This window comes from Agelaius tricolor, unplaced genomic scaffold (genome assembly GCF_023055355.1).
Source record: "Agelaius tricolor isolate 1412-34295 unplaced genomic scaffold, bAgeTri1.0.p SCAF_2, whole genome shotgun sequence".
Classification (NCBI taxonomy): Eukaryota; Metazoa; Chordata; class Aves; order Passeriformes; family Icteridae; genus Agelaius; species Agelaius tricolor.
The window spans coordinates 660796-687134 of record NW_027269262.1 but is presented as its reverse complement, the minus strand read 5'-3'; positions in this window follow the sequence as shown (position 1 = coordinate 687134).

The window sequence follows — 26339 nt, the reverse complement described above, 5'->3', positions numbered from 1 at the left end:
AGAGTGGAAGGCGACTGTTTTCCACAAGTTTGCAAGCTGCGCACACAATGCCAGTTTAGTGCGGCTTCGTTCTTCGCCGTTCGGAAGACGCAGCTTTCCCCGGCTCCTGGAGGCGAAGAAGCGGCTTCTTCGCGCACAGAGCATTGTGCCGGTGGTCGTGGTGCGTTCCAGAGAGCGGCTTCTGCCGAAAGACGCCCGGGACCGGCGCTCTGTTTCGGAGAGCTCCGTATCTTGGTCTTCTGCGTCTGCTGTCGCCTACATCTGAGCAAAAAGCATTTCCACTATGTTTTGCATGGAGAAACTGGGCCAATGCAGAAAACATCACCAATTTTGTTCTAGAAGTTGCACGGAGGTCTTCAGAGTGTTTTGCAAGAAGTAAAAGAAGGTTGTCCAGAAAAGCTCAATTTCGAAGGGAATGTGAATGGAGAAGGCAGGAGAGTGGAAGGCGACTGTTTTCCACAAGTTTGCAAGCTGCGCTCACAATGCCAGTGTAGTGCGGCTTCGTTCTTCGCCTTTCGGAAGATGCAGCTTTCCCCGGCTCCAGGAGGCGAAGAAGCGGCTTCTTCGCGCACACAGCATTGTGCCGGTGGTTGTGGTGCGTTCCGGAGAGCGGCTTCTGCCGAAAGACGCCCGGGACCGGCGCTCTGCTTCGGAGAGCTCCGTATCTTCGTCTTCTGCGTCTGCTGTCGCCTACATCTGAGCAAAAAGCTTTTCCACTTTGTCTTGCATGGAGAAACTGTGCCAGTGCAGAAAACATCACCGATTGTGTTCTAGAAGTTGCACGGAGGTCTGCAGTGTGTTTATCAAGAAGTAATAGAAAGTTGTCCAAAACAGCTCCTCTTGGAAGAGAATGTGAATGGAGAAGGCGGGAGAGTGGAAGGCGACTGTTTTCCACAAGTTTGCAATCTGCGCTCACAAAGCCAGTGTAGTGCGGTTTCGTTCTTGGCAGTTCGACAGATGCAGCATTCCCCGGCTCCCGGAGGCGGAGAAGCGGCTTCTTCGCGCACAGAGCATGGTGCCTGTCGTGGTGCGTTCTGGAGAGCGGCTTCTGCCAAAAGACGCCCGGGACCGGCGCTCTGCTTCGGAGAGCTCCGTATCTTGGTCTTCTGCGTCTGCTGTCCCCCACCGCTTAGCAAAAAGCATTTCCACTATGTTTTGCATGGAGAAACTGTGCCAGTGCAGAAAACATAGCCGGTTGTATTCTAGAAGTTGCACGGACGTCTGCAGAGTGTTTTGCAAGAAGTAAAAAAAAGTTGTCCAAAACAGCTCCTCTTTGAAGAGAATGTGAATGGAGAAGGCAGGAGAGTGGAAGGCGACTGTTTTCCACAAGTTTGCAAGCTGCGCTCACAATCGCAGTGTAGTGCGGCTTCATTCTTCGCCTTTCGGAAGACGCCGATTTCCCCGGCTCCCAGAGGCGAAAGAGCGGCTTCTTCGCGCACAGAGCATTGTGCCGGTCGTGGTGCGTTCCGGAGAGCGGCTTCTGCCGAAAGACGCCCGGGACCGGCGCTCTGTTTCGGAGAGCTCCGTATCTTGGTCTTCTACGTCTGCTGTCGCCTACATCTGAGCAAAAAGCATTTCCACTATGTTTTGCATGGAGAAACTGTGCCCGTGCAGAAAAAATCACCGCTTGTGTTCTAGAAGTTGCACGGAGGTCTGCAGAGTGTTTTGCAAGAAGTAAAAAAAAGTTGTCCAAAACAGCTCCTCTTTGAAGAGAATGTGAATGGAGAAGGCAGGAGAGTGGAAGGCGACTGTTTTCCACAAGTTTGCAAGCTGCGCTCACAATCGCAGTTTATTGCGGCTTCGTTCTTCGCCTTTCGGAAGATGCAGCATTCCCCGGCTCTTGGAAACGAAAAAGCGGCTTCTTCGCGCACAGAGCATTGTGCCGGTCGTGGTGCGTTCCGGAGAGCGGCTTCTGCCGAAAGACGCCCGGGACCGGAGCTCTGTTTCGGAGAGCTCCGTATCTTGGTCTTCTACGTCTGCTGTCGCCTACATCTGAGCAAAAAGCATTTCCACTAGTTCTTGCATGGAGAAACTGTGCCCGTGCAGAAAACATCACCGGTTGTGTTCTAGAAGTTGCACGGAGGTCTGCAGAGTGTTTTGCAAGAAGTAAAAAAAAGTTGTCCAAAACAGCTCCTCTTTGAAGAGAATGTGAATGGAGAAGGCAGGAGAGTGGAAGGCGACTGTTTTCCACAAGTTTGCAAGCTGCGCTCACAATCGCAGTTTATTGCGGCTTCGTTCTTCGCCTTTCGGAAGATGCAGCATTCCCCGGCTCTTGGAAACGAAGAAGCGGCTTCTTCGCGCACAGAGCATTGTGCCGGTGGTCGTGGTGCGTTCCGGAGAGCGGCTTCTGCCGAAAGACGCCCGGGACCGGCGCTCTGCCTCGGAGAGCTCCGTATCTTCGTCTTCTGCGTCTGCTGTCCCCCACCGCTTAGCAAAAAGAATTTCCACTATGTTTTGCATGGAGAAACTGTGCCCGTGCAGAAAACATCACCAATTTTGTTCTAGAAGTTGCACGGAGGACTGCAGAGTGTTTATCAAGAAGTAAAAGAAGGTTGTCCAGAACAGCTCCTCTTGGAAGAGAATGTGAATGGAGAAGGCAGGAGAGTGGAAGGCGACTGTTTTCCGCAAGTTTACAAGCTGCGCACACAATTCCAGTGTAGTGCGGCTTCGTTCTTCGCCTTTCGGAAGATGCAGCTTTCCCCGGCTCCTGGAGGCGGAGACGCGGCTTCTTCGCGCACAGAGCATTGTGACGGTCGTTGTGCGTTTCTGGAGAGCGGCTTCTGCCGAAAGACGCCCCGGACCGGCGCTCTGCTTCGGAGAGCTCCTTATCTTGGTCTTCTGCGTCTGCTATCGTCTATCGCATAGCAAAAAGCATTTCCACTAGTTCTTGCATGGAGAAACTGTGCCAGTGCAGAAAACATAGCCGGTTGTATTCTAGAGGTTGCAGGGAGGTCTGCAGAGTGTTTTGCGAGAAGTTAAAGAAAGATGTCCAAAACAGCTCCTCGTCGAACCAAATGTGAATGGAGAAGGCAGGAGAGTGGAAGGCGACTGTTTTCCACAAGTTTGCAAGCTGCGCACACAATGCCAGTTTAGTGCGGCTTCGTTCTTCGCCGTTCGGAAGACGCAGCTTTCCCCGGCTCCTGGAGGCGAAGAAGCGGCTTCTTCGCGCACAGAGCATTGTGCCGGTGGTCGTGGTGCGTTCCAGAGAGCGGCTTCTGCCGAAAGACGCCCGGGACCGGCGCTCTGTTTCGGAGAGCTCCGTATCTTCGTCTTCTGCGTCTGCTGTCCCCCACCGCTTAGCAAAAAGCATTTCCACTATGTTTTGCATGGAGAAACTGTGCCAGTGCAGAAGACATCAACGCTTGTGTTCTAGAAGTTGCACGGAGGTCTGCAGAGTGTTTTGCAAGAAGTAAAAAAAAGTTGTCCAAAACAGCTCCTCTTTGAAGAGAATGTGAATGGAGAAGGCAGGAGAGTGGAAGGCGACTGTTTTCCACAAGTTTGCAAGCTGCGCTCACAATCGCAGTGTAGTGCGGCTTCATTCTTCGCCTTTCGGAAGACGCCGATTTCCCCGGCTCCTGGAGGCGAAAAAGCGGCTTCTTCGCGCACAGAGCATTGTGCCGGTCGTGGTGCGTTCCGGAGAGCGGCTTCTGCCGAAAGACGCCCGGGACCGGCGCTCTGCTGCGGAGAGCTCCGTATCTTGGTCTTCTGCGTCTGCTGTCGCCTACATCTGAGCAAAAAGCATTTCCACTATGTTTTGCATGGAGAAACTGTGCCCGTGCAGAAAACATCACCGGTTGTGTTCTAGAAGTTGCACGGAGGTCTGCAGAGTGTTTTGCAAGAAGTAAAAAAAAGTTGTCCAAAACAGCTCCTCTTTGAAGAGAATGTGAATGGAGAAGGCAGGAGAGTGGAAGGCGACTGTTTTCCACAAGTTTGCAAGCTGCGCTCACAATCGCAGTTTATTGCGGCTTCGTTCTTCGCCTTTCGGAAGATGCAGCATTCCCCGGCTCTTGGAAACGAAGAAGCGGCTTCTTCGCGCACAGAGCATTGTGCCGGTGGTTGTGGTGCGTTCCGGAGAGCGGCTTCTGCCGAAAGACGCCCGGGACCGGCGCTCTGCTTCGGAGAGCTCCGTCTCTTCGTCTTCTGCATATGCTATCGTCTAACACATAGCAAAAAGCATTTCCACTATGTTTTGCATGGAGAAACTGTGCCAGTGCAGAAAACATAGCCGGTTGTATTCTAGAAGTTGCACGGAGGTCTGCAGAGTGTTTGGCGAGAAGTAAAAAAAAGATGTCCAAAATAGCTCCTCTTTGAAGAGAATGTGAATGGAGAAGGCAGGAGAGTGGAAGGCGACTGTTTTCCACAAGTTTGCAAACTGCGCTCACAATCGCAGTGTAGTGCGGCTTCGTTCTTCTCCTTTCGGAAGACGCCGATTTCCCCGGCTCCTGGAGGCGAAAAAGCGGCTTCTTCGCGCACAGAGCATGGTGCCGGCCGTGGTTCGTTCCGGAGAGCGGCTTCTGCCGAAAGACGCCCGGGACCGGCGCTCTGTTTCGGAGAGCTCCGTCTCTTCGTCTTCTGCGTCTGCTATCGTCTAACGCATAGCAAAAAGCATTTCCACTATATTTTGCATGGAGAAACTGTGCCAGTGCAGAAAACATCACCAATTTTGTTCTAGAAGTTGCACGGAGGTCTTCAGAGTGTTTTGCAAGAAGTAAAAGAAGGTTGTCCAGAAAAGCTCAATTTCGAAGGGAATGTGAATGGAGAAGGCAGGAGAGTGGAAGGCGACTGTTTTCCACAAGTTTGCAAGCTGCGCACACAATCCCAGTGTAGTGCGGCTTCGTTCTTCGCCGTTCGGAAGATGCAGCTTTCCCCGGCTCCAGGAGGCGAAGAAGCGGCTTCTTCGCGCACAGAGCATTGTGCCGGTGGTTGTGGTGCGTTCCGGAGAGCGGCTTCTGCCGAAAGACGCCCGGGACCGGCGCTCTGCTTCGGAGAGCTCCGTCTCTTCGTCTTCTGCGTCTGCTGTCGCCTACATCTGAGCAAAAAGCTTTTCCACTTTGTCTTGCATGGAGAAACTGTGCCAGTGCAGAAAACATCACCGATTGTGTTCTAGAAGTTGCACGGAGGTCTGCAGTGTGTTTATCAAGAAGTAAAAGAAGGTTGTCCAAAACAGCTCCTCTTGGAAGAGAATGTGAATGGAGAAGGCAGGAGAGTGGAAGGCGACTGTTTTCCGCAAGTTTACAAGCTGCGCACACAATTCCAGTGTAGTGCGGCTTCGTTCTTCGCCTTTCGGAAGATGCAGCTTTCCCCGGCTCCTGGAGGCGGAGACGCGGCTTCTTCGCGCACAGAGCATTGTGACGGTCGTTGTGCGTTTCTGGAGAGCGGCTTCTGCCGAAAGACGCCCCGGACCGGCGCTCTGTTTCGGAGAGCTCCGTATCTTGGTCTTCTGCGTCTGCTATCGTCTATCGCATAGCAAAAAGCATTTCCACTAGTTCTTGCATGGAGAAACTGTGCCAGTGCAGAAAACATAGCCGGTTGTATTCTAGAGGTTGCAGGGAGGTCTGCAGAGTGTTTTGCGAGAAGTTAAAGAAAGATGTCCAAAACAGCTCCTCGTCGAACCAAATGTGAATGGAGAAGGCAGGAGAGTGGAAGGCGACTGTTTTCCACAAGTTTGCAAGCTGCGCACACAATGCCAGTTTAGTGCGGCTTCGTTCTTCGCCGTTCGGAAGACGCAGCTTTCCCCGGCTCCTGGAGGCGAAGAAGCGGCTTCTTCGCGCACAGAGCATTGTGCCGGTGGTCGTGGTGCGTTCCAGAGAGCGGCTTCTGCCGAAAGACGCCCGGGACCGGCGCTCTGTTTCGGAGAGCTCCGTATCTTGGTCTTCTGCGTCTGCTGTCCCCCACCGCTTAGCAAAAAGCATTTCCACTATGTTTTGCATGGAGAAACTGTGCCAGTGCAGAAGACATCACCGCTTGTGTTCTAGAAGTTGCACGGAGGTCTGCAGAGTGTTTTGCAAGAAGTAAAAAAAAGTTGTCCAAAACAGCTCCTCTTTGAAGAGAATGTGAATGGAGAAGGCAGGAGAGTGGAAGGCGACTGTTTTCCACAAGTTTGCAAGCTGCGCTCACAATCGCAGTGTAGTGCGGCTTCATTCTTCGCCTTTCGGAAGATGCAGCTTTCCCCGGCTCCTGGAGGCGAAAAAGCGGCTTCTTCGCGCACAGAGCATTGTGCCGGTCGTGGTGCGTTCCGGAGAGCGGCTTCTGCCGAAAGACGCCCGGGACCGGCGCTCTGCTGCGGAGAGCTCCGTATCTTGGTCTTCTACGTCTGCTGTCGCCTACATCTGAGCAAAAAGCATTTCCACTATGTTTTGCATGGAGAAACTGTGCCCGTGCAGAAAACATCACCGGTTGTGTTCTAGAAGTTGCACGGAGGTCTGCAGAGTGTTTTGCAAGAAGTAAAAAAAAGTTGTCCAAAACAGCTCCTCTTTGAAGAGAATGTGAATGGAGAAGGCAGGAGAGTGGAAGGCGACTGTTTTCCACAAGTTTGCAAGCTGCGCTCACAATCGCAGTTTATTGCGGCTTCGTTCTTCGCCTTTCGGAAGATGCAGCATTCCCCGGCTCTTGGAAACGAAGAAGCGGCTTCTTCGCGCACAGAGCATTGTGCCGGTGGTTGTGGTGCGTTCCGGAGAGCGGCTTCTGCCGAAAGACGCCCGGGACCGGCGCTCTGCTTCGGAGAGCTCCGTCTCTTCGTCTTCTGCATATGCTATCGTCTAACACATAGCAAAAAGCATTTCCACTATGTTTTGCATGGAGAAACTGTGCCAGTGCAGAAAACATAGCCGGTTGTATTCTAGAAGTTGCACGGAGGTCTGCAGAGTGTTTGGCGAGAAGTAAAAAAAAGATGTCCAAAATAGCTCCTCTTTGAAGAGAATGTGAATGGAGAAGGCAGGAGAGTGGAAGGCGACTGTTTTCCACAAGTTTGCAAACTGCGCTCACAATCGCAGTGTAGTGCGGCTTCGTTCTTCTCCTTTCGGAAGACGCCGATTTCCCCGGCTCCTGGAGGCGAAAAAGCGGCTTCTTCGCGCACAGAGCATGGTGCCGGCCGTGGTTCGTTCCGGAGAGCGGCTTCTGCCGAAAGACGCCCGGGACCGGCGCTCTGTTTCGGAGAGCTCCGTCTCTTCGTCTTCTGCGTCTGCTATCGTCTAACGCATAGCAAAAAGCATTTCCACTATATTTTGCATGGAGAAACTGTGCCAGTGCAGAAAACATCACCAATTTTGTTCTAGAAGTTGCACGGAGGTCTTCAGAGTGTTTTGCAAGAAGTAAAAGAAGGTTGTCCAGAAAAGCTCAATTTCGAAGGGAATGTGAATGGAGAAGGCAGGAGAGTGGAAGGCGACTGTTTTCCACAAGTTTGCAAGCTGCGCACACAATCCCAGTGTAGTGCGGCTTCGTTCTTCGCCGTTCGGAAGATGCAGCTTTCCCCGGCTCCAGGAGGCGAAGAAGCGGCTTCTTCGCGCACAGAGCATTGTGCCGGTGGTTGTGGTGCGTTCCGGAGAGCGGCTTCTGCCGAAAGACGCCCGGGACCGGCGCTCTGCTTCGGAGAGCTCCGTCTCTTCGTCTTCTGCGTCTGCTGTCGCCTACATCTGAGCAAAAAGCTTTTCCACTTTGTCTTGCATGGAGAAACTGTGCCAGTGCAGAAAACATCACCGATTGTGTTCTAGAAGTTGCACGGAGGTCTGCAGTGTGTTTATCAAGAAGTAAAAGAAGGTTGTCCAAAACAGCTCCTCTTGGAAGAGAATGTGAATGGAGAAGGCAGGAGAGTGGAAGGCGACTGTTTTCCGCAAGTTTACAAGCTGCGCACACAATTCCAGTGTAGTGCGGCTTCGTTCTTCGCCTTTCGGAAGATGCAGCTTTCCCCGGCTCCTGGAGGCGGAGACGCGGCTTCTTCGCGCACAGAGCATTGTGACGGTCGTTGTGCGTTTCTGGAGAGCGGCTTCTGCCGAAAGACGCCCCGGACCGGCGCTCTGCTTCGGAGAGCTCCTTATCTTGGTCTTCTGCGTCTGCTATCGTCTATCGCATAGCAAAAAGCATTTCCACTAGTTCTTGCATGGAGAAACTGTGCCAGTGCAGAAAACATAGCCGGTTGTATTCTAGAGGTTGCAGGGAGGTCTGCAGAGTGTTTTGCGAGAAGTTAAAGAAAGATGTCCAAAACAGCTCCTCGTCGAACCAAATGTGAATGGAGAAGGCAGGAGAGTGGAAGGCGACTGTTTTCCACAAGTTTGCAAGCTGCGCTCGCAATCCCAGTGTAGTGCGGCTTCGTTCTTCGCCTTTCGGAAGATGCAGCTTTCCCCGGCTCCTGGAGGCGAAGAAGCGGCTTCTTCGCGCACAGAGCATTGTGCCGGTGGTCGTGGTGCGTTCCGGAGAGCGGCTTCTGCTGAAAGACGCCCGGGACCGGCGCTCTGCTGCGGAGAGCTCCGTTTCTTGGTCTTCTGCGTCTGCTGTCGCCTACATCTGAGCAAAAAGCTTTTCCACTTTGTCTTGCATGGAGAAACTGTGCCAGTGCAGAAAACATCACCGATTGTGTTCTAGAAGTTGCACGGAGGTCTGCAGTGTTTTTATCAAGAAGTAAAAGAAGGTTGTCTCGAAAAGCTCAATTTCGAAGGGAATGTGAATGGAGAAGGCAGGAGAGTGGAAGGCGACTGTTTTCCACAAGTTTGCAAGCTGCGCACACAATCCCAGTGCAGTGCGGCTTCGTTCTTCGCCGTTCGGAAGATGCAGCTTTCCCCGGCTCCAGGAGGCGAAGAAGCGGCTTCTTCGCGCACAGAGCATTGTGCCGGTGGTTGTGGTGCGTTCCGGAGAGCGGCTTCTGCCGAAAGACGCCCGGGACCGGCGCTCTGCTTCGGAGAGCTCCGTCTCTTCGTCTTCTGCGTCTGCTGTCGCCTACATCTGAGCAAAAAGCTTTTCCACTTTGTCTTGCATGGAGAAACTGTGCCAGTGCAGAAAACATCACCGATTGTGTTCTAGAAGTTGCACGGAGGTCTGCAGTGTGTTTATCAAGAAGTAAAAGAAGGTTGTCCAAAACAGCTCCTCTTGGAAGAGAATGTGAATGGAGAAGGCAGGAGAGTGGAAGGCGACTGTTTTCCGCAAGTTTACAAGCTGCGCACACAATTCCAGTGTAGTGCGGCTTCGTTCTTCGCCTTTCGGAAGATGCAGCTTTCCCCGGCTCCTGGAGGCGGAGACGCGGCTTCTTCGCGCACAGAGCATTGTGACGGTCGTTGTGCGTTTCTGGAGAGCGGCTTCTGCCGAAAGACGCCCCGGACCGGCGCTCTGCTTCGGAGAGCTCCTTATCTTGGTCTTCTGCGTCTGCTATCGTCTATCGCATAGCAAAAAGCATTTCCACTAGTTCTTGCATGGAGAAACTGTGCCAGTGCAGAAAACATAGCCGGTTGTATTCTAGAGGTTGCAGGGAGGTCTGCAGAGTGTTTTGCGAGAAGTTAAAGAAAGATGTCCAAAACAGCTCCTCGTCGAACCAAATGTGAATGGAGAAGGCAGGAGAGTGGAAGGCGACTGTTTTCCACAAGTTTGCAAGCTGCGCACACAATGCCAGTTTAGTGCGGCTTCGTTCTTCGCCGTTCGGAAGACGCAGCTTTCCCCGGCTCCTGGAGGCCAAGAAGCGGCTTCTTCGCGCACAGAGCATTGTGCCGGTGGTCGTGGTGCGTTCCAGAGAGCGGCTTCTGCCGAAAGACGCCCGGGACCGGCGCTCTGTTTCGGAGAGCTCCGTATCTTGGTCTTCTGCGTCTGCTGTCGCCTACATCTGAGCAAAAAGCATTTCCACTATGTTTTGCATGGAGAAACTGGGCCAATGCAGAAAACATCACCAATTTTGTTCTAGAAGTTGCACGGAGGTCTTCAGAGTGTTTTGCAAGAAGTAAAAGAAGGTTGTCCAGAAAAGCTCAATTTCGAAGGGAATGTGAATGGAGAAGGCAGGAGAGTGGAAGGCGACTGTTTTCCACAAGTTTGCAAGCTGCGCTCACAATGCCAGTGTAGTGCGGCTTCGTTCTTCGCCTTTCGGAAGATGCAGCTTTCCCCGGCTCCAGGAGGCGAAGAAGCGGCTTCTTCGCGCACAGAGCATTGTGCCGGTGGTTGTGGTGCGTTCCGGAGAGCGGCTTCTGCCGAAAGACGCCCGGGACCGGCGCTCTGCTTCGGAGAGCTCCGTATCTTCGTCTTCTGCGTCTGCTGTCGCCTACATCTGAGCAAAAAGCTTTTCCACTTTGTCTTGCATGGAGAAACTGTGCCAGTGCAGAAAACATCACCGATTGTGTTCTAGAAGTTGCACGGAGGTCTGCAGTGTGTTTATCAAGAAGTAATAGAAAGTTGTCCAAAACAGCTCCTCTTGGAAGAGAATGTGAATGGAGAAGGCGGGAGAGTGGAAGGCGACTGTTTTCCACAAGTTTGCAATCTGCGCTCACAAAGCCAGTGTAGTGCGGTTTCGTTCTTGGCAGTTCGACAGATGCAGCATTCCCCGGCTCCCGGAGGCGGAGAAGCGGCTTCTTCGCGCACAGAGCATGGTGCCTGTCGTGGTGCGTTCTGGAGAGTGGCTTCTGCCAAAAGACGCCCGGGACCGGCGCTCTGCTTCGGAGAGCTCCGTATCTTGGTCTTCTGCGTCTGCTGTCCCCCACCGCTTAGCAAAAAGCATTTCCACTATGTTTTGCATGGAGAAACTGTGCCAGTGCAGAAAACATAGCCGGTTGTATTCTAGAAGTTGCACGGACGTCTGCAGAGTGTTTTGCAAGAAGTAAAAAAAAGTTGTCCAAAACAGCTCCTCTTTGAAGAGAATGTGAATGGAGAAGGCAGGAGAGTGGAAGGCGACTGTTTTCCACAAGTTTGCAAGCTGCGCTCACAATCGCAGTGTAGTGCGGCTTCATTCTTCGCCTTTCGGAAGACGCCGATTTCCCCGGCTCCCAGAGGCGAAAGAGCGGCTTCTTCGCGCACAGAGCATTGTGCCGGTCGTGGTGCGTTCCGGAGAGCGGCTTCTGCCGAAAGACGCCCGGGACCGGCGCTCTGTTTCGGAGAGCTCCGTATCTTGGTCTTCTACGTCTGCTGTCGCCTACATCTGAGCAAAAAGCATTTCCACTATGTTTTGCATGGAGAAACTGTGCCCGTGCAGAAAACATCACCGCTTGTGTTCTAGAAGTTGCACGGAGGTCTGCAGAGTGTTTTGCAAGAAGTAAAAAAAAGTTGTCCAAAACAGCTCCTCTTTGAAGAGAATGTGAATGGAGAAGGCAGGAGAGTGGAAGGCGACTGTTTTCCACAAGTTTGCAAGCTGCGCTCACAATCGCAGTTTATTGCGGCTTCGTTCTTCGCCTTTCGGAAGATGCAGCATTCCCCGGCTCTTGGAAACGAAAAAGCGGCTTCTTCGCGCACAGAGCATTGTGCCGGTCGTGGTGCGTTCCGGAGAGCGGCTTCTGCCGAAAGACGCCCGGGACCGGAGCTCTGTTTCGGAGAGCTCCGTATCTTGGTCTTCTACGTCTGCTGTCGCCTACATCTGAGCAAAAAGCATTTCCACTAGTTCTTGCATGGAGAAACTGTGCCCGTGCAGAAAACATCACCGGTTGTGTTCTAGAAGTTGCACGGAGGTCTGCAGAGTGTTTTGCAAGAAGTAAAAAAAAGTTGTCCAAAACAGCTCCTCTTTGAAGAGAATGTGAATGGAGAAGGCAGGAGAGTGGAAGGCGACTGTTTTCCACAAGTTTGCAAGCTGCGCTCACAATCGCAGTTTATTGCGGCTTCGTTCTTCGCCTTTCGGAAGATGCAGCATTCCCCGGCTCTTGGAAACGAAGAAGCGGCTTCTTCGCGCACAGAGCATTGTGCCGGTGGTCGTGGTGCGTTCCGGAGAGCGGCTTCTGCCGAAAGACGCCCGGGACCGGCGCTCTGCCTCGGAGAGCTCCGTATCTTCGTCTTCTGCGTCTGCTGTCCCCCACCGCTTAGCAAAAAGAATTTCCACTATGTTTTGCATGGAGAAACTGTGCCCGTGCAGAAAACATCACCAATTTTGTTCTAGAAGTTGCACGGAGGACTGCAGAGTGTTTATCAAGAAGTAAAAGAAGGTTGTCCAGAACAGCTCCTTTTCGAAGGGAATGTGAATGGAGAAGGCAGGAGAGTGGAAGGCGACTGTTTTCCACAAGTTTGCAAGCTGCGCTCACAATGCCAGTGTAGTGCGGCTTCGTTCTTCGCCTTTCGGAAGATGCAGCTTTCCCCGGCTCTTGGAAACGAAGAAGCGGCTTCTTCGCGCACAGAGCATTGTGCCGGTGGTCGTGGTGCGTTCCGGAGAGCGGCTTCTGCCGAAAGACGCCCGGGACCGGAGCTCTGTTTCGGAGAGCTCCGTATCTTGGTCTTCTACGTCTGCTGTCGCCTACATCTGAGCAAAAAGCATTTCCACTATGTTTTGCATGGAGAAACTGTGCCCGTGCAGAAAACATCACCGCTTGTGTTCTAGAAGTTGCACGGAGGTCTGCAGAGTGTTTGGCGAGAAGTAAAAAAAAGTTGTCCAAAACAGCTCCTCTTTGAAGAGAATGTGAATGGAGAAGGCAGGAGAGTGGAAGGCGACTGTTTTCCACAAGTTTGCAAGCTGCGCTCACAATCGCAGTTTATTGCGGCTTCGTTCTTCGCCTTTCGGAAGATGCAGCATTCCCCGGCTCTTGGAAACGAAGAAGCGGCTTCTTCGCGCACAGAGCATTGTGCCGGTGGTTGTGGTGCGTTCCGGAGAGCGGCTTCTGCCGAAAGACGCCCGGGACCGGCGCTCTGCTTCGGAGAGCTCCGTCTCTTCGTCTTCTGCGTCTGCTGTCCCCCACCGCTTAGCAAAAAGCATTTCCACTATGTTTTGCATGGAGAAACTGTGCCAGTGCAGAAAACATCACCGCTTGTGTTCTAGAAGTTGCACGGAGGTCTGCAGAGTGTTTTGCAAGAAGTAAATAAAGTTGTCCAAAACAGCTCCTCTTTGAAGAGAATGTGAATGGAGAAGGCAGGAGAGTGGAAGGCGACTGTTTTCCACAAGTTTGCAAGCTGCGCTCACAATCGCAGTGTAGTGCGGCTTCATTCTTCGCCTTTCGGAAGACGCCGATTTCCCCGGCTCCTGGAAGCGAAAAAGCGGCTTCTTCGCGCACAGAGCATTGTGCCGGTCGTGGTGCGTTCCGGAGAGCGGCTTCTGCCGAAAGACGCCCGGGACCGGCGCTCTGCTTCGGAGAGCTCCGTATCTTCGTCTTCTGCGTCTGCTGTCGCCTACATCTGAGCAAAAAGCTTTTCCACTTTGTCTTGCATGGAGAAACTGTGCCAGTGCAGAAAACATCACCGAGTGTATTCTAGAAGTTGCACGGAGGTCTGCAGTGTGTTTATCAAGAAGTAATAGAAAGTTGTCCAAAACAGCTCCTCTTGGAAGAGAATGTGAATGGAGAAGGCAGGAGAGTGGAAGGCGACTGTTTTCCACAAGTTTGCAATCTGCGCTCGCAATCCCAGTGTAGTGCGGCTTCGTTCTTCGCCGTTCGGAAGATGCAGCTTTCCCCGGCTCCTGGAGGCGAAGAAGCGGCTTCTTCGCGCACAGAGCATTGTGCCGGTGGTCGTGGTGCGTTCCGGAGAGCGGCTTCTGCCGAAAGACGCCCGGGACCGGCGCTCTGCTTCGGAGAGCTCCGTCTCTTCGTCTTCTGCATATGCTATCGTCTAACACATAGCAAAAAGCATTTCCACTATGTTTTGCATGGAGAAACTGTGCCAGTGCAGAAAACATAGCCGGTTGTATTCTAGAAGTTGCACGGAGGTCTGCAGAGTGTTTGGCGAGAAGTAAAAAAAAGATGTCCAAAATAGCTCCTCTTTGAAGAGAATGTGAATGGAGAAGGCAGGAGAGTGGAAGGCGACTGTTTTCCACAAGTTTGCAAGCTGCGCACACAATGCCAGTTTAGTGCGGCTTCGTTCTTCGCCGTTCGGAAGACGCAGCTTTCCCCGGCTCCTGGAGGCCAAGAAGCGGCTTCTTCGCGCACAGAGCATTGTGCCGGTGGTCGTGGTTCGTTCCGGAGAGCGGCTTCTGCCGAAAGACGCCCGGGACCGGCGCTCTGCTTCGGAGAGCTCCGTATCTTGGTCTTCTGCGTCTGCTGTCGCCTACATCTGAGCAAAAAGCATTTCCACTATGTTTTGCATGGAGAAACTGGGCCAATGCAGAAAACATCACCGATTGTGTTCTAGAAGTTGCACGGAGGTCTGCAGAGTGTTTTGCAAGAAGTAAAAGAAAGTTGTCCAAAACAGCTCCTCTTGGAAGAGAATGTGAATGGAGAAGGCAGGAGAGTGGAAGGCGACTGTTTTCCGCAAGTTTGCAAGCTGCGCACATAATTCCAGTGTAGTGCGGCTTCGTTCTTCGCCTTTCGGAAGACGCCGATTTCCCCGGCTCCCAGAGGCGGAGACGCGGCTTCTTCGCGCACAGAGCATTGTGACGGTCGTTCTGCGTTCTGGAGAGCGGCTTCTGCCGAAAGACGCCCCGGACCGGCGCTCTGCTTCGGAGAGCTCCTTATCTTGGTCTTCTGCGTCTGCTATCGTCTATCGCATAGCAAAAAGCATTTCCACTAGTTCTTGCATGGAGAAACTGTGCCAGTGCAGAAAACATAGCCGGTTGTATTCTAGAGGTTGCAGGGAGGTCTGCAGAGTGTTTTGCGAGAAGTTAAAGAAAGATGTCCAAAACAGCTCCTCGTCGAACCAAATGTGAATGGAGAAGGCAGGAGAGTGGAAGGCGACTGTTTTCCACAAGTTTGCAAGCTGCGCACACAATGCCAGTTTAGTGCGGCTTCGTTCTTCGCCGTTCGGAAGACGCAGCTTTCCCCGGCTCCTGGAGGCCAAGAAGCGGCTTCTTCGCGCACAGAGCATTGTGCCGGTGGTCGTGGTGCGTTCCAGAGAGCGGCTTCTGCCGAAAGACGCCCGGGACCGGCGCTCTGCTTCGGAGAGCTCCGTATCTTGGTCTTCTGCGTCTGCTGTCGCCTACATCTGAGCAAAAAGCATTTCCACTATGTTTTGCATGGAGAAACTGGGCCAATGCAGAAAACATCACCAATTTTGTTCTAGAAGTTGCACGGAGGTCTGCAGAGTGTTTTGCAAGAAGTAAAAGAAGGTTGTCCAGAAAAGCTCAATTTCGAAGGGAATGTGAATGGAGAAGGCAGGAGAGTGGAAGGCGACTGTTTTCCACAAGTTTGCAAGCTGCGCTCACAATGCCAGTGTAGTGCGGCTTCGTTCTTCGCCTTTCGGAAGACGCCGATTTCCCCGGCTCCCAGAGGCGAAGAAGCGGCTTCTTCGCGCACAGAGCATTGTGCCGGTGGTCGTGGTGCGTTCCGGAGAGCGGCTTCTGCCGAAAGACGCCCGGGACCGGCGCTCTGCTTCGGAGAGCTCCGTCTCTTCATCTTCTGCGTCTGCTGTCGCCTACATCTGAGCAAAAAGCTTTTCCACTTTGTCTTGCATGGAGAAACTGTGCCAGTGCAGAAAACATCACCGATTGTGTTCTAGAAGTTGCACGGAGGTCTGCAGTGTGTTTATCAAGAAGTAATAGAAAGTTGTCCAAAACAGCTCCTCTTGTAAGAGAATGTGAATGGAGAAGGCAGGAGAGTGGAAGGCGACTGTTTTCCACAAGTTTGCAAGCTGCGCTCACAAAGCCAGTGTAGTGCGGTTTCGTTCTTTGCAGTTTGACAGATGCAGCTTTCCCCGGCTCCCGGAGGCGGAGAAGCGGCTTCTTGGCGCACAGAGCATGGTGCCTGTCGTGGTGCGTTCTGGAGAGCGGCTTCTGCTGAAAGACGCCCGGGACCGGAGCTCTGCTTCGGAGAGCTCCGTATCTTCGTCTTCTGCGTCTGCTGTCCCCCACCGCTTAGCAAAAAGCATTTCCACTATGTTTTGCATGGAGAAACTGTGCCAGTGCAGAAAACATCACCGCTTGTGTTCTAGAAGTTGCACGGAGGTCTTCAGAGTGTTTGGAAAGAAGTAAAAGAAGGTTGTCCAGAAAAGCTCTATTTCGAAGGGAATGTGAATGGAGAAGGCAGGAGAGTGGAAGGCGACTGTTTTCCACAAGTTTGCAAGCTGCGCTCGCAATCCCAGTGTAGTGCGGCTTCGTTCTTCGCCGTTCGGAAGATGCAGCTTTCCCCGGCTCCTGGAGGCGAAGAAGCGGCTTCTTCGCGCACAGAGCATTGTGCCGGTGGTCGTGGTGCGTTCCGGAGAGCGGCTTCTGCCGAAAGACGCCCGGGACCGGCGCTCTGCTTCGGAGAGCTCCGTCTCTTCGTCTTCTGCATATGCTATCGTCTAACACATAGCAAAAAGCATTTCCACTATGTTTTGCATGGAGAAACTGTGCCAGTGCAGAAAACATAGCCGGTTGTATTCTAGAAGTTGCACGGAGGTCTGCAGAGTGTTTGGCGAGAAGTAAAAAAAAGATGTCCAAAATAGCTCCTCTTTGAAGAGAATGTGAATGGAGAAGGCAGGAGAGTGGAAGGCGACTGTTTTCCACAAGTTTGCAAGCTGCGCACACAATGCCAGTTTAGTGCGGCTTCGTTCTTCGCCGTTCGGAAGACGCAGCTTTCCCCGGCTCCTGGAGGCCAAGAAGCGGCTTCTTCGCGCACAGAGCATTGTGCCGGTGGTCGTGGTTCGTTCCGGAGAGCGGCTTCTGCCGAAAGACGCCCGGGACCGGCGCTCTGCTTCGGAGAGCTCCGTATCTTGGTCTTCTGCGTCTGCTGTCGCCTACATCTGAGCAAAAAGCATTTCCACTATGTTTTGCATGGAGAAACTGGGCCAATGCAGAAAACATCACCGATTGTGTTCTAGAAGTTGCACGGAGGTCTGCAGAGTGTTTTGCAAGAAGTAAAAGAAAGTTGTCCAAAACAGCTCCTCTTGGAAGAGAATGTGAATGGAGAAGGCAGGAGAGTGGAAGGCGACTGTTTTCCGCAAGTTTGCAAGCTGCGCACATAATTCCAGTGTAGTGCGGCTTCGTTCTTCGCCTTTCGGAAGACGCCGATTTCCCCGGCTCCCAGAGGCGGAGACGCGGCTTCTTCGCGCACAGAGCATTGTGACGGTCGTTCTGCGTTCTGGAGAGCGGCTTCTGCCGAAAGACGCCCCGGACCGGCGCTCTGCTTCGGAGAGCTCCTTATCTTGGTCTTCTGCGTCTGCTATCGTCTATCGCATAGCAAAAAGCATTTCCACTAGTTCTTGCATGGAGAAACTGTGCCAGTGCAGAAAACATAGCCGGTTGTATTCTAGAGGTTGCAGGGAGGTCTGCAGAGTGTTTTGCGAGAAGTTAAAGAAAGATGTCCAAAACAGCTCCTCGTCGAACCAAATGTGAATGGAGAAGGCAGGAGAGTGGAAGGCGACTGTTTTCCACAAGTTTGCAAGCTGCGCACACAATGCCAGTTTAGTGCGGCTTCGTTCTTCGCCGTTCGGAAGACGCAGCTTTCCCCGGCTCCTGGAGGCCAAGAAGCGGCTTCTTCGCGCACAGAGCATTGTGCCGGTGGTCGTGGTGCGTTCCAGAGAGCGGCTTCTGCCGAAAGACGCCCGGGACCGGCGCTCTGCTTCGGAGAGCTCCGTATCTTGGTCTTCTGCGTCTGCTGTCGCCTACATCTGAGCAAAAAGCATTTCCACTATGTTTTGCATGGAGAAACTGGGCCAATGCAGAAAACATCACCAATTTTGTTCTAGAAGTTGCACGGAGGTCTGCAGAGTGTTTTGCAAGAAGTAAAAGAAGGTTGTCCAGAAAAGCTCAATTTCGAAGGGAATGTGAATGGAGAAGGCAGGAGAGTGGAAGGCGACTGTTTTCCACAAGTTTGCAAGCTGCGCTCACAATGCCAGTGTAGTGCGGCTTCGTTCTTCGCCTTTCGGAAGACGCCGATTTCCCCGGCTCCCAGAGGCGAAGAAGCGGCTTCTTCGCGCACAGAGCATTGTGCCGGTGGTCGTGGTGCGTTCCGGAGAGCGGCTTCTGCCGAAAGACGCCCGGGACCGGCGCTCTGCTTCGGAGAGCTCCGTCTCTTCATCTTCTGCGTCTGCTGTCGCCTACATCTGAGCAAAAAGCTTTTCCACTTTGTCTTGCATGGAGAAACTGTGCCAGTGCAGAAAACATCACCGATTGTGTTCTAGAAGTTGCACGGAGGTCTGCAGTGTGTTTATCAAGAAGTAATAGAAAGTTGTCCAAAACAGCTCCTCTTGTAAGAGAATGTGAATGGAGAAGGCAGGAGAGTGGAAGGCGACTGTTTTCCACAAGTTTGCAAGCTGCGCTCACAAAGCCAGTGTAGTGCGGTTTCGTTCTTTGCAGTTTGACAGATGCAGCTTTCCCCGGCTCCCGGAGGCGGAGAAGCGGCTTCTTGGCGCACAGAGCATGGTGCCTGTCGTGGTGCGTTCTGGAGAGCGGCTTCTGCTGAAAGACGCCCGGGACCGGAGCTCTGCTTCGGAGAGCTCCGTATCTTCGTCTTCTGCGTCTGCTGTCCCCCACCGCTTAGCAAAAAGCATTTCCACTATGTTTTGCATGGAGAAACTGTGCCAGTGCAGAAAACATCACCGCTTGTGTTCTAGAAGTTGCACGGAGGTCTTCAGAGTGTTTGGAAAGAAGTAAAAGAAGGTTGTCCAGAAAAGCTCTATTTCGAAGGGAATGTGAATGGAGAAGGCAGGAGAGTGGAAGGCGACTGTTTTCCACAAGTTTGCAAGCTGCGCTCGCAATCCCAGTGTAGTGCGGCTTCGTTCTTCGCCGTTCGGAAGATGCAGCTTTCCCCGGCTCCTGGAGGCGAAGAAGCGGCTTCTTCGCGCACAGAGCATTGTGCCGGTGGTCGTGGTGCGTTCCGGAGAGCGGCTTCTGCTGAATGACGCCCGGGACCGGCGCTCTGCTTCGGAGAGCTCCGTATCTTCGTCTTCTGCGTCTGCTGTCCCCCACCGCTTAGCAAAAAGCATTTCCACTATGTTTTGCATGGAGAAACTGTGCCAGTGCAGAAAACATCACCGCTTGTGTTCTAGAAGTTGCACGGAGGTCTGCAGAGTGTTTTGCGAGAAGTTAAAGAAAGATGTCCAAAACAGCTCTTCGTCTAACCCAATGTGAATGGAGAAGGCAGGAGAGTGGAAGGCGACTGTTTTCCACAAGTTTGCAATCTGCGCACACAATCCCAGTGCAGTGCGGCTTCGTTCTTCGCCTTTCGGCAGACGCAGCTTTCCCCGGCTCCTGGAGGCGAAGAAGCGGCTTCTTCGCGCACAGAGCATTGTGCCGGTGGTCGTGGTGCGTTCCAGAGAGCGGCTTCTGCCGAAAGACGCCCGGGACCGGCGCTCTGTTTCGGAGAGCTCCGTATCTTGGTCTTCTGCGTCTGCTGTCGCCTACATCTGAGCAAAAAGCATTTCCACTATGTTTTGCATGGAGAAACTGGGCCAATGCAGAAAACATCACCAATTTTGTTCTAGAAGTTGCACGGAGGTCTTCAGAGTGTTTTGCAAGAAGTAAAAGAAGGTTGTCCAGAAAAGCTCAATTTCGAAAGGAATGTGAATGGAGAAGGCAGGAGAGTGGAAGGCGACTGTTTTCCACAAGTTTGCAAGCTGCGCTCACAATCGCAGTGTAGTGCGGCTTCGTTCTTCGCCTTTCGGAAGATGCAGCTTTCCCCGGCTCTTGGAAACGAAGAAGCGGCTTCTTCGCGCACAGAGCATTGTGCCGGTGGTCGTGGTGCGTTCTGGAGAGCGGCTTCTGCCGAAAGACGCCCGGGACCGGAGCTCTGTTTCGGAGAGCTCCGTATCTTGGTCTTCTGCGTCTGCTGTCGCCTACATCTGAGCAAAAAGCATTTCCACTATGTTTTGCATGGAGAAACTGGGCCAATGCAGAAAACATCACCAATTTTGTTCTAGAAGTTGCACGGAGGTCTTCAGAGTGTTTTGCAAGAAGTAAAAGAAGGTTGTCCAGAAAAGCTCAATTTCGAAAGGAATGTGAATGGAGAAGGCAGGAGAGTGGAAGGCGACTGTTTTCCACAAGTTTGCAAGCTGCGCTCACAATCGCAGTGTAGTGCGGCTTCGTTCTTCGCCTTTCGGAAGATGCAGCTTTCCCCGGCTCTTGGAAACGAAGAAGCGGCTTCTTCGCGCACAGAGCATTGTGCCGGTGGTCGTGGTGCGTTCTGGAGAGCGGCTTCTGCCGAAAGACGCCCGGGACCGGAGCTCTGTTTCGGAGAGCTCCGTATCTTGGTCTTCTACGTCTGCTGTCGCCTACATCTGAGCAAAAAGCATTTCCACTATGTTTTGCATGGAGAAACTGTGCCCGTGCAGAAAACATCACCGATTGTGTTCTAGAAGTTGCACGGAGGTCTGCAGAGTGTTTGGCGAGAAGTAAAAAAAAGTTGTCCAAAACAGCTCCTCTTTGAAGAGAATGTGAATGGAGAAGGCAGGAGAGTGGAAGGCGACTGTTTTCCACAAGTTTGCAAGCTGCGCACACAATCGCAGTTTATTGCGGCTTCGTTCTTCGCCTTTCGGAAGATGCAGCATTCCCCGGCTCTTGGAAACGAAGAAGCGGCTTCTTCGCGCACAGAGCATTGTGCCGGTGGTTGTGGTGCGTTCCGGAGAGCGGCTTCTGCCGAAAGACGCCCGGGACCGGCGCTCTGCTTCGGAGAGCTCCGTCTCTTCGTCTTCTGCGTCTGCTGTCCCCCACCGCTTAGCAAAAAGCATTTCCACTATGTTTTGCATGGAGAAACTGTGCCAGTGCAGAAAACATCACCGCTTGTGTTCTAGAAGTTGCACGGAGGTCTGCAGAGTGTTTGGCGAGAAGTAAAAAAAAGTTGTCCAAAACAGCTCCTCTTTGAAGAGAATGTGAATGGAGAAGGCAGGAGAGTGGAAGGCGACTGTTTTCCACAAGTTTGCAAGCTGCGCTCACAATCGCAGTGTAGTGCGGCTTCATTCTTCGCCTTTCGGAAGATGCAGCATTCCCCGGCTCTTGGAAACGAAGAAGCGGCTTCTTCGCGCACAGAGCATTGTGCCGGTCGTGGTGCGTTCCGGAGAGCGGCTTCTGCCGAAAGACGCCCGGGACCGGCGCTCTGCTTCGGAGAGCTCCGTATCTTCGTCTTCTGCGTCTGCTGTGGCCTACATCTGAGCAAAAAGCTTTTCCACTTTGTCTTGCATGGAGAAACTGTGCCAGTGCAGAAAACATCACCGAGTGTATTCTAGAAGTTGCACGGAGGTCTGCAGTGTGTTTATCAAGAAGTAATAGAAAGTTGTCCAAAACAGCTCCTCTTGGAAGAGAATGTGAATGGAGAAGGCAGGAGAGTGGAAGGCGACTGTTTTCCACAAGTTTGCAATCTGCGCTCGCAATCCCAGTGTAGTGCGGCTTCGTTCTTCGCCGTTCGGAAGATGCAGCATTCCCCGGCTCCTGGAGGCGAAGAAGCGGCTTCTTCGCGCACAGAGCATTGTGCCGGTGGTCGTGGTGCGTTCCGGAGAGCGGCTTCTGCCGAAAGACGCCCGGGACCGGCGCTCTGCTTCGGAGAGCTCCGTCTCTTCGTCTTCTGCATATGCTATCGTCTAACACATAGCAAAAAGCATTTCCACTATGTTTTGCATGGAGAAACTGTGCCAGTGCAGAAAACATAGCCGGTTGTATTCTAGAAGTTGCACGGAGGTCTGCAGAGTGTTTGGCGAGAAGTAAAAAAAAGATGTCCAAAATAGCTCCTCTTTGAAGAGAATGTGAATGGAGAAGGCAGGAGAGTGGAAGGCGACTGTTTTCCACAAGTTTGCAAACTGCGCTCACAATCGCAGTGTAGTGCGGCTTCGTTCTTCTCCTTTCGGAAGACGCCGATTTCCCCGGCTCCTGGAGGCGAAAAAGCGGCTTCTTCGCGCACAGAGCATTGTGCCGGCCGTGGTTCGTTCCGGAGAGCGGCTTCTGCCGAAAGACGCCCGGGACCGGCGCTCTGTTTCGGAGAGCTCCTTATCTTCGTCTTCTGCGTCTGCTATCTACTAACGCATAGCAAAAAGCATTTCCACTATATTTTGCATGGAGAAACTGTGCCAGTGCAGAAAACATCACCAATTTTGTTCTAGAAGTTGCACGGAGGTCTGCAGAGTGTTTATCAAGAAGTAAAAGAAGGTTGTCCAGAACAGTTCCTTTTCAAAGGGAATGTGAATGGAGAAGGCAGGAGAGTGGAAGGCGACTGTTTTCCACAAGTTTGCAAGCTGCGCTCACAATCGCAGTGTAGTGCGGCTTCATTCTTCGCCTTTCGGAAGACGCCGATTTCCCCGGCTCCCAGAGGCGAAAAAGCGGCTTCTTCGCGCACAGAGCATTGTGACGGTCGTTCTGCGTTCTGGAGAGCGGCTTCTGCCGAAAGACGCCCCGGACCGGCGCTCTGCTTCGGAGAGCTCCTTATCTTGGTCTTCTGCGTCTGCTATCGTCTATCGCATAGCAAAAAGCATTTCCACTAGTTCTTGCATGGAGAAACTGTGCCAGTGCAGAAAACATAGCCGGTTGTATTCTAGAGGTTGCAGGGAGGTCTGCAGAGTGTTTTGTGAGAAGTTAAAGAAAGATGTCCAAAACAGCTCCTCGTCGAACCAAATGTGAATGGAGAAGGCAGGAGAGTGGAAGGCGACTGTTTTCCACAAGTTTGCAAGCTGCGCTCACAATGCCAGTTTAGTGCGGCTTCGTTCTTCGCCGTTCGGAAGACGCAGCTTTCCCCGGCTCCTGGAGGCGAAGAAGCGGCTTCTTCGCGCACAGAGCATGGTGCCGGTGGTCGTGGTGCGTTCCAGAGAGCGGCTTCTGCCGAAAGACGCCCGGGACCGGCGCTCTGTTTCGGAGAGCTCCGTATCTTGGTCTTCTGCGTCTGCTGTCGCCTACATCTGAGCAAAAAGCATTTCCACTATGTTTTGCATGGAGAAACTGTGCCAGTGCAGAAAACATCACCGCTTGTGTTCTAGAAGTTGCACGGAGGTCTTCAGAGTGTTTGGAAAGAAGTAAAAGAAGGTTGTCCAGAAAAGCTCTATTTCGAAGGGAATGTGAATGGAGAAGGCAGGAGAGTGGAAGGCGACTGTTTTCCACAAGTTTGCAAGCTGCGCTCGCAATCCCAGTGTAGTGCGGCTTCGTTCTTCGCCGTTCGGAAGATGCAGCTTTCCCCGGCTCCTGGAGGCGAAGAAGCGGCTTCTTCGCGCACAGAGCATTGTGCCGGTGGTCGTGGTGCGTTCCGGAGAGCGGCTTCTGCTGAATGACGCCCGGGACCGGCGCTCTGCTTCGGAGAGCTCCGTATCTTCGTCTTCTGCGTCTGCTGTCCCCCACCGCTTAGCAAAAAGCATTTCCACTATGTTTTGCATGGAGAAACTGTGCCAGTGCAGAAAACATCACCGCTTGTGTTCTAGAAGTTGCACGGAGGTCTGCAGAGTGTTTTGCGAGAAGTTAAAGAAAGATGTCCAAAACAGCTCTTCGTCTAACCCAATGTGAATGGAGAAGGCAGGAGAGTGGAAGGCGACTGTTTTCCACAAGTTTGCAATCTGCGCACACAATCCCAGTGCAGTGCGGCTTCGTTCTTCGCCTTTCGGCAGACGCAGCTTTCCCCGGCTCCTGGAGGCGAAGAAGCGGCTTCTTCGCGCACAGAGCATTGTGCCGGTGGTCGTGGTGCGTTCCAGAGAGCGGCTTCTGCCGAAAGACGCCCGGGACCGGCGCTCTGTTTCGGAGAGCTCCGTATCTTGGTCTTCTGCGTCTGCTGTCGCCTACATCTGAGCAAAAAGCATTTCCACTATGTTTTGCATGGAGAAACTGGGCCAATGCAGAAAACATCACCAATTTTGTTCTAGAAGTTGCACGGAGGTCTTCAGAGTGTTTTGCAAGAAGTAAAAGAAGGTTGTCCAGAAAAGCTCAATTTCGAAAGGAATGTGAATGGAGAAGGCAGGAGAGTGGAAGGCGACTGTTTTCCACAAGTTTGCAAGCTGCGCTCACAATCGCAGTGTAGTGCGGCTTCGTTCTTCGCCTTTCGGAAGATGCAGCTTTCCCCGGCTCTTGGAAACGAAGAAGCGGCTTCTTCGCGCACAGAGCATTGTGCCGGTGGTCGTGGTGCGTTCTGGAGAGCGGCTTCTGCCGAAAGACGCCCGGGACCGGAGCTCTGTTTCGGAGAGCTCCGTATCTTGGTCTTCTGCGTCTGCTGTCGCCTACATCTGAGCAAAAAGCATTTCCACTATGTTTTGCATGGAGAAACTGGGCCAATGCAGAAAACATCACCAATTTTGTTCTAGAAGTTGCACGGAGGTCTTCAGAGTGTTTTGCAAGAAGTAAAAGAAGGTTGTCCAGAAAAGCTCAATTTCGAAAGGAATGTGAATGGAGAAGGCAGGAGAGTGGAAGGCGACTGTTTTCCACAAGTTTGCAAGCTGCGCTCACAATCGCAGTGTAGTGCGGCTTCGTTCTTCGCCTTTCGGAAGATGCAGCTTTCCCCGGCTCTTGGAAACGAAGAAGCGGCTTCTTCGCGCACAGAGCATTGTGCCGGTGGTCGTGGTGCGTTCTGGAGAGCGGCTTCTGCCGAAAGACGCCCGGGACCGGAGCTCTGTTTCGGAGAGCTCCGTATCTTGGTCTTCTACGTCTGCTGTCGCCTACATCTGAGCAAAAAGCATTTCCACTATGTTTTGCATGGAGAAACTGTGCCCGTGCAGAAAACATCACCGATTGTGTTCTAGAAGTTGCACGGAGGTCTGCAGAGTGTTTGGCGAGAAGTAAAAAAAAGTTGTCCAAAACAGCTCCTCTTTGAAGAGAATGTGAATGGAGAAGGCAGGAGAGTGGAAGGCGACTGTTTTCCACAAGTTTGCAAGCTGCGCACACAATCGCAGTTTATTGCGGCTTCGTTCTTCGCCTTTCGGAAGATGCAGCATTCCCCGGCTCTTGGAAACGAAGAAGCGGCTTCTTCGCGCACAGAGCATTGTGCCGGTGGTTGTGGTGCGTTCCGGAGAGCGGCTTCTGCCGAAAGACGCCCGGGACCGGCGCTCTGCTTCGGAGAGCTCCGTCTCTTCGTCTTCTGCGTCTGCTGTGGCCTACATCTGAGCAAAAAGCTTTTCCACTTTGTCTTGCATGGAGAAACTGTGCCAGTGCAGAAAACATCACCGAGTGTATTCTAGAAGTTGCACGGAGGTCTGCAGTGTGTTTATCAAGAAGTAATAGAAAGTTGTCCAAAACAGCTCCTCTTGGAAGAGAATGTGAATGGAGAAGGCAGGAGAGTGGAAGGCGACTGTTTTCCACAAGTTTGCAATCTGCGCTCGCAATCCCAGTGTAGTGCGGCTTCGTTCTTCGCCGTTCGGAAGATGCAGCATTCCCCGGCTCCTGGAGGCGAAGAAGCGGCTTCTTCGCGCACAGAGCATTGTGCCGGTGGTCGTGGTGCGTTCCGGAGAGCGGCTTCTGCCGAAAGACGCCCGGGACCGGCGCTCTGCTTCGGAGAGCTCCGTCTCTTCGTCTTCTGCATATGCTATCGTCTAACACATAGCAAAAAGCATTTCCACTATGTTTTGCATGGAGAAACTGTGCCAGTGCAGAAAACATAGCCGGTTGTATTCTAGAAGTTGCACGGAGGTCTGCAGAGTGTTTGGCGAGAAGTAAAAAAAAGATGTCCAAAATAGCTCCTCTTTGAAGAGAATGTGAATGGAGAAGGCAGGAGAGTGGAAGGCGACTGTTTTCCACAAGTTTGCAAACTGCGCTCACAATCGCAGTGTAGTGCGGCTTCGTTCTTCTCCTTTCGGAAGACGCCGATTTCCCCGGCTCCTGGAGGCGAAAAAGCGGCTTCTTCGCGCACAGAGCATTGTGCCGGCCGTGGTTCGTTCCGGAGAGCGGCTTCTGCCGAAAGACGCCCGGGACCGGCGCTCTGTTTCGGAGAGCTCCTTATCTTCGTCTTCTGCGTCTGCTATCTACTAACGCATAGCAAAAAGCATTTCCACTATATTTTGCATGGAGAAACTGTGCCAGTGCAGAAAACATCACCAATTTTGTTCTAGAAGTTGCACGGAGGTCTGCAGAGTGTTTATCAAGAAGTAAAAGAAGGTTGTCCAGAACAGTTCCTTTTCAAAGGGAATGTGAATGGAGAAGGCAGGAGAGTGGAAGGCGACTGTTTTCCACAAGTTTGCAAGCTGCGCTCACAATCGCAGTGTAGTGCGGCTTCATTCTTCGCCTTTCGGAAGACGCCGATTTCCCCGGCTCCCAGAGGCGAAAAAGCGGCTTCTTCGCGCACAGAGCATTGTGACGGTCGTTCTGCGTTCTGGAGAGCGGCTTCTGCCGAAAGACGCCCCGGACCGGCGCTCTGCTTCGGAGAGCTCCTTATCTTGGTCTTCTGCGTCTGCTATCGTCTATCGCATAGCAAAAAGCATTTCCACTAGTTCTTGCATGGAGAAACTGTGCC